Source organism: Apteryx mantelli, chromosome 13 (genome assembly GCF_036417845.1).
Source record: "Apteryx mantelli isolate bAptMan1 chromosome 13, bAptMan1.hap1, whole genome shotgun sequence".
NCBI classification, from domain to species: domain Eukaryota; kingdom Metazoa; phylum Chordata; class Aves; order Apterygiformes; family Apterygidae; genus Apteryx; species Apteryx mantelli.
Window position 1 is genome coordinate 1,020,037 of NC_089990.1, and position 8,292 is coordinate 1,028,328.

The following is an 8,292-nucleotide window of genomic DNA, read 5'->3' on the forward strand; positions in this document are numbered from 1 at the left end:
CTGGTGGCGAGGGGGCAGCGCAGCCGCATGGAACAGCCCGTCCCGGAGCGAGGCAGCGCGGCCCTGCAGAAGGCCTGCAAACAGGGCTGAGCGTGTTCCCCCAAATATTCAGTGGTCCGCAGGGTGCAGAGCACAGCCGAGAGCTTTGGTTTGTGCATGACCCGTTTGGGTCAGCACCTTTTGTCGTCACTCCACAGCGGGCAGACGCCTTTAAATAGGCAGTGAAATCAGCTGCCCACTGCTCAGGCGTCTGCCCACACGGGACGCTTCGGCAGGGGCTTATTGCTGAGCCGTGGAGCAGGTCACCGCCTGCCTCGCGCCCCTCCGCGACGTGGGCCCAGCACTGGTGGCTTCTCTGAACAGCTCTTCCTTGCAGGCGGGGCTTTAAGAAGTCCAGTTTGACCAATTAGCACCTTTATTTTAATTTTTATCTTCCTAGTTGCTAAGCTAGTATTAACTGAGTTTATAATTTAATCATCTCTGCATCCTCTGTTTCCGAATCCCAGTGCACTGCACAGAAACAACTACGCTCAAATTTGCAAAGATCCCTAAGAAGAGGGATGAGCATTGTCAGAATTCCCCAGATGGGTTAATTGCAGGGAAATAGGGTGGTCCCAATTAAAGATCAAACTCCCACTAGGGCTTTGATCTCTATGTTAAATTCCTGGACCATCTGTATTGTTAATAAAGGTCTTCTGGGAATTTCCTTTCCCCATCATTTTCAAATGTTCGTCACGGGTCCAGAAGATCTATACAAATTCAACCCCTCCCCTACTACTGGAAAGCAAATTTTTGCTTAGAACACAAGACCCACTATCCTGTCCTCTCCTCAACCTCATAACATAAGTGTGTGGGATTAAATGATATACATATTCCCCCTTTTGCTTGAATATTCCTATTAATACATCTAAAATATATCAATAAACTTATCAAAATTCCTATTAATACATTTTAAATGACCGAACAAATATTCCTATCAAAACTGATATACGGCAAATGTAAGTAAAGGCATTACTTCGACCCTGCTGTACAAAACTTCCAAGAAACAGCCACACAAGGAAGAAGAAGAAAATACATAGTATTGCAGTAGTCTTGTGAGCTATTGTGCCTATTCCAGTCAAGATCAGCTCAAAAAGAGAAATAACCATCAAATGACATTGTTTTGACACTTGTTCTGTGGATGCCACGTGGTCAAAGCACAGGCTATATTTTCCTGCTTTATGGGTCACGAGTTATAGGAAAAAAGGCCTGGCTGAGAGAGCAGTACCCCAGTCTCTTTCCAAGGCAGTGCACCTTATTACTGACTGTCATTGGCACTAAGGTACATTTCCTCCAATTTTAAGGAATTTTAAGGAAATGGGATCTCAGAAAAGGAGCCTTCTCTCTCATCACCTCCTTCCCTCCTCCTATGACTTGGCTGGTTTCTGTGGCAGTTGCACAACGAAGCACAGAACAGCTTTCAAAGGAAAATGACATGAAATATCTTTGGTTCTAAATCAAATTTATTTAAGATCTAAGGGTACTTTGAAGCTAAAAGCCAGATAGGGTGAGGGTGGTGGGGGAAGAGGAAATCAAAGAGAAGCAAAATAATTCATTTTTTCAAAGATGGAAATAAGCTGTTGGGAAAACAGTTTTTGTCTGTGCAAATCTTAGCCTCTCGGCAGAGACTTTGCAATGCCACTGCTAAAGACAAGTATCATAAGACAAGTCCACTTTTCAGCCATAGCTCTCGGACTTGGGCATTTGTTCCTGGATGCCGAGATGACAGATGGTACTGACTGCAAAACCTTCAAACCTGCAGCCAGAAAAAAAAATAAAAAATCAAAGCTCTAAAATAAAAACGTGTTTCAAGAACTGTCAGAATTCCTCCATGCTTTAACTTGGCTGACTGTAGGTTGGGGTGAAGGCTGTCCTCCTATGTATAGAAGGGATCCAAACAGAGGAGGACCTTCTGAATCCGAGAAAGTAACAGCCAGTGAAATCAGGCAAAGGCAAAAAAATCATAATTTGGAAAAATGATGGCAAACAGTTTCTTTTGCAGGCTCTTCAGGAGCAGCTCTCTCAGGTCCTTTTATGAAGTTGTATGTATGCACCAAGGAAGAACAATTTTCTGAAAGTTATAACAACATGACATGAAATGATGGACCCCAGCTGAGAAACCTAACTTCAGGCATCTCCTTATGGCACAGATGTCTGGAACAGGATTTTGGTTCAGCTGCAGGCAAAACTAGGAGTTCTGGATAGTAAAATTTTGCAAAGACTTGAAGATGCAGTGCCAAGACTTCAGTCTGAAGCCAGATCTGGCAGGATATGTGGAATTGGAAACGCGAGGGAGGAACCTACCTTGTTAGGTTCCACCTGGTGCAGGAACACATCCTGTCTTGCTTTCACTAGTGCTTCCAACAGGATAATACAAAACCACAGAGAGTTGAGCTTCTTTCCCTCAGAAAACCCAGCAGGAGTCAAGGGGCACCTGTCTTCTCTTTTACATGCCCCAAATTTCACCGTTCTTTACTCCATGCAGTTTGTTGTTCTTGCACCGTTCCTGGGCAACTCAAAGTCTCATTCTTTGCTCTCACCCTTGAATAGCTGCAGACAGCAGTGCCTCCTACATGCCAAGCTTTTGCTATTTTTTTCCTAGAACTCTCCTTCTATTGCAATATTTTTCAGCTTTCTTCTCCAATGTTCCTCCAGGCTGTCAGCATCTTTACACCAAGTTTGTATTTCTTAATGTGAACTTTGTTAATGGGCAAAAAATTTCACCTCATACCCTTTGGCAGCAATCGTCGTCCAACTCTTGGGGACGCGCCTCCCACTAACTACCAAAATGATGTATGGGCATTGGACACTTAACCACATGCATTAAATCTCCGGGCTATAAAGCCTAGCAATACATTATGATACAGAGCCCCGAGTGGTTAAGAGAGGACTTGTGCAATTGCATGGCACAAATTTATATTCCAGGATTTTAAAAGCATAACCTCTTCACAGAGCTTCACAGTCATTTTCCAGGAGGCCTTCACTCCAGCACAATCACACAAAAGAGAGATTTTTCCTGTCAGGAGTTTTCTTTGTCATCTCCCTGGACAATGTTACTTTTGAACAAATCAAGCCAGCTTTTCCCTTTTACTTTGTTTTCCACTGAGATAATTTCTCATGCCAAATCCCGTAGTTCTTGCTCAGTTCTGGCTTCTCCTGTGTTTTTTTTTCCCCTTCATTTGAGATAAGTCTCTGTCTGCTTCTGAGGTCACGAACTGTACAACATTATGGGCTGATTCCTCTCTCCTACGGGCTTTGAGTAGATTGATATCAACAGCACGTGAAATGACTCCATGCGCCAAGTTCTGCCCTCGGCTATGCTTGGGCAGACCCCAGCCTCATCGCATTTCCCGAGAGGTGACCAGGGAATCAGAATGCAAATAGGATGCAGTATCTTGAGTACTCCAAAATAAGCAAGTTGGCAGAAGTAACAAGAAAAGGTGCAGCAGATGAAAACCCAAAGGGATGGCACGTGTGTCGCTACAGGGCTTTAAGGAAGGACTCCCTGAGTGTCCTTCCCGTCACTGTAGGAGCCAGCTGGCATGCTCTGCGCTCTCATATTGGGACCTGCAACCCACTGACCCTGCAGGATTTCTCTGGCTTTCCACGCCGTCGCTGTAAACCTCCACTGAAAGGTTATACTGCAGCACCTCGACCACATTGCGTGACTTCACACCAGAGAACTTGGAAAAGGTAAAATGTTGCATTTCCACTAATTCCATTTGGGCTCATCTCCATATTGATGACCTGATTTTGGGTTGGGTCCTCCAGATTTCTCTCTCTTATAGAAGAGTGCTCTCAAGCAGCAAAACGTTAATGAAGTGGGAAGACATTCTGCACACATGTGATCTTGGCTGCGAAAACAACATTTAGAGGTTGTGATGTGGCCTCTACAGATGCTATGGGGTCAGGTCACAGGAGATGGGCTGGGTAGACCTTGCTTTAAAGTTTCATTCAAAAGAAATATTTTTCTTCCTTTTTTTCCCCCAAAGTCTCTTGAGTAAGTTTTATACCCTTGCTTTTGACACAGAAGGTAGTGAGATATGGAGCTGAGATCACAGGCCTGACTGGACTGACATCTCTAGGTGTTTCTGTGATAAGCTGGGCAAACATATCATCCCTCCCCCTCCACTTAACTTTACTATAAGATGAAGTTTGGGAACATTTTGGAGCATTGAGGTAAGGCATTTTCCCTTCAAATAGTTAGCTCCTAAGCAGGCAGGTGCAAGACAACAGCTTCCCTATGGATTCCATGAGGTCTTGGAGGTTAGGAAATCCCGCAATACTTCACCATCAACTGGACAGCCTTGTCTGCTGATGTTTAGCCAGTCAGCCTCTCTCCATGGCTGAGGGCTGCTGACTGTGAACCCAGTGGAGATGGAGAGTCTTTCAACAGGTCAAGAATTCATTGGACAATTTGCCTGAGGAAAAATGTAGTAAAGTTTTTGAATGAAGGCTTCGTGCTCTGCTGTAATCACACCAAAGTTTAAACCTTATATAATCAACGTGCTGTCCAAACTATAACTTTCCTTCATGCTCAGTAATCACGTTTGGAAGCTGATTAGGGCTCTACCTCGAGCTTCCTGAAGAACATATGGCGGCAACAACATTTGGTGGCTTTCCGTGCTCTTGTCTGTGTTTACTCAGTGTTTCCAGTGCTGGTTATGTGCTTTCTGTGCTAGCTAAAACGCTTGTCAATCACATAGCAATTAAAAGAAGCTAAACACTTCTGATGGGAAGTCGTTTAAAAAGTCTACACTTGGAGCTGCAAACCCAAGCTTTTCTGCTCGGTGGGTGAACCAGAAAGTTATTAATTATTCTGCTCTGGAGCAGATGTTTGTGTTTGAAATTACTGGGTAACTGAGTCACTGCTTGATTTGTTGCCAAAATCTGGGTTGTAGCAATGCAAACGTGGACTTCACGTCGAAGGTGGGATCAGCGCACCACTTAAAGTGCAGCCAAGGACCAGGAGGAGCGTCCTGCAGATTGCTTTGGGACTTCCATCAGCTCCTGAAGGCCCTATGTTCTTAAAGGGACAAAGCCGAGTACTTCAGTTCCAAAATTTGACCTACAGTTTATTTTAAAGTAACAGAAAATGACAACCAAAGTTCAACTAAATATCAAGTCTAAATCCTCGATTACAATTAATAGCCATCCCTATTGCCACTTGGCATGTATTCCCCCCAGAAGGAATGTAGGATAACTTGGTGAATAACTAGAATAGCTAGATAATATTCCTAGGCTGGAAGGGGTGACAAATGGGACAGTAGATGAGGGACTTAAAAAAGATAGATTTAATTCATATCCCTGCTCAACTGCATCAGAGCAGAAAGAAAGAAATGTTTCTGATAAAGTTTGGAAAAGAAATGGTATTTTTAGATTTTTTTTTATGAGTAAAATAAAAATATTACTGTGTGTGTCCTGGGACAGTGGGCCAGGACAAGTGGGAATACTTGTCTTCACCTGGTGCAGAAGTGTGAGCTCTGGGGGCCAGTGGCCTCTCTGACCGTGGCTCTCAGAGGTGGCTGAAGGACAACAACACTGGTCTTGGCTTAATGCGCAGTGAAGGGTTTGGAAGGCAGGCTGCGAATGCGTGGCTATCCTGCTATCTGGGTACGGCCTTTCAGCAGCAGTCCCTGGCCTCAGTTCCTGAAGCAAAGACAGCAGAAACTTGCAGGCTCTGCTATGTAACCACCCGAGCTTTACTCACCCCTCCGACCCTGGCGTTGCAGCATCAACAGCAGTTCACAGCAGGACTCGGAATGGCTTGGCGCTCTGCTAGCGCTCGCCGTCTTTCTGCCCTAGCATCTTCCACCTCTGCTGGACGCCCTTTGCTCTGTGTCCAGCACCGAGAAGCAGGATGACACGTTATATCTCCCCGCGTAGTGTTTAACAGCTCTTTTCTCAGGGGGCTGCTCCACACTGCCAGCTTGATTCCAGCTGGCTGTAAGCTACCAGCTAGTCCGCTCTGCCAAGCCGCGGCTCTGCTTCTGAGGGTACGACCACCAGGAGAGGGGCAAGGCAGATCCTGAGGACAACCTTCGTGGCACAGGGTTTTCAGCAGCAGCAGCGGGACTGTGAATTTCTGAGCTCCCCCATGACACTTTGCTCAGGTGGGCGTTCAAGAGGTGGCAATGCTAACCTACATCCTACCCTTGCTATAAGGAGCTTAGCAAGGTACCTGCTAACACGTGGAGAGCTGAACCCACAGCTTCCCACGAGTTTCTTCTATAAGAGAACATAAGTTATAGAGAAGAAGGACAGAGGCTTTCAAGGAGGAATTGATCTGAGTCCATGAGTTGAGCGTGGAGCAGCCTGCCCAGAAACACGTTCCTACCCTGCCTTAGGGAGTCTCCAAAGATGTCTGGCATGGACCCATGATGTCCCTGCAGAGGTGGTGGCAGGGGGTCAGCATCTCTGCTGCCTGGCGCTGCCCCGCGTGCTCAGGAGGATGGGGATGGGGCCGCAGCCCTCTCATGCCAGTGTTTTACCAGTCCAACCACAGTCACAGCCACTCGCCTGCTGGGTGGTGTCACATGGCATCCTGCTATGGGCTCTGGACAACATGTGATCACGTTATTTGTATCTTTGCTTCCACGGGACATTGTTCATGGAATAGGGTTTTATGAGACATAATAAAGTGGAGCTGTAGGCCAGCATGCAAACGCTATGGTTCTTACAACACGGAGACCCGAGACATCGAAACTCTGTGTTGATCTTCCTATTTCTCTGTCCGTGGCAGATATGTATGAGGGGTGTAGGGAAACAGACAGCAGCCAATTTTTGGTAATGGTCACTTTTGCTGTTTATAATTTAACTGCCAATTAATCCCTTACTGGCAGATTCCCCACTTCTAGCTTTTGTCCTCCTTTTTCAGTCCTTCTGTGCAGGGTGGCTTAAAGGCAAGAGAGGCGAGAGGACAGGCTACCCCGGCTTTTGAACTCTTCCCGCTGACTCCAGATGTTTCTCATGTTCCTGCAGGTTTCCCCGACTCACTCGCTGATTTTTCCAGCCATCGCAATTCTGGTCAGCAATTTAGGTTAATTGGCAGAGGAAATGTTGCGTATCCATGACTAGTCCTCCCTGCCACTTCCTTCAGTCACTGATATATTATCTGTAACCAGACTCTTAAAATCCTCCCTCTCCTTCAGACTGATGGTAAATTCTTCACTGGCCTGGAAGGAAAATTCTCTTTACCAAGCAGAAAGTCTGTAAATCACTTTTCTTGGTGAATTTCCTCGCCCAAAGAATGAATAAGTAGCTGAGAGCAGAAAGACTGAGTACCGGGGAAACCACAGGCCAACCACCAACAAGTTATTTTATCTTATTTCAAATTTACAGAGGAAAATTGCATCTCCTGAAATTCACCTTCTGTGAATTCCAGCCTGGCCATGCTCCCCACATGTAATTGGCTGCTGTAATTGGATTTTCTCTCCACTTGCTAGGCACTGGCAATAGCTATGCTACACTCCGGGGGAAGGAAGGGGGGCCTTATTATAGTACTATTTCTTAGGGAACACCAGTGATGAACTAATTAGTGGAATGAATTAAGCTAGGTTACAAAGGCAATGAAAGAGCATGTGGTTTATATACGCGCATAGACATACAGAAAAACTGCAGTTTTATTTGGAGACCAAGTGAAACCATAACCAGGCTTCAGAATAAATCTGCTGACTGCAACACTTGAAAATGCTGGTGGAAGCATTTGTACTTAAAAGCACCTTTCTATGAGGGCTTTGCACACGTTTTGGTACTAAACTGCCCTTGGGTACTTTAAGCACCAACACGATTAACCGAGGAGGCTGGTGCCCAGTTTGGGCAGTTGGGGAGAGCCAGGACCTGCACGTGTTGGGGAGAGGTACAGCGCACGTCTGCCCCCCGCCAGGAGACCAGCGTCCCACCACGGCGCCCAGCATGCTGCTCCTGAAACATCGCCGAAGGCAGCCCACCCTGCAACAGGAGCAGGGCTGGGCAGCGTGCACAGCCGTGGGGAGCTCCGGCTTTGGCCGAGACAGGGTATCTGGCTGCTGCGGGACGTGACCACTTGGAAGTAATGGTTAGTCTGGGTCATTACCGGGTTTCTTCAGCCAGCAACAGGCACACAGGCTGCTGCCATGCTCTCAGCCTGGGAAATTAAATGCCAAGCTCAGCAGAGCACCCATGGTGCAATATTATAACACAGAAATATGCTCTTCAGCTGGGGAAACCACTGGGCGAGGACAGGACTGGGGCAGGGGAGGCAGATGCTAAGCT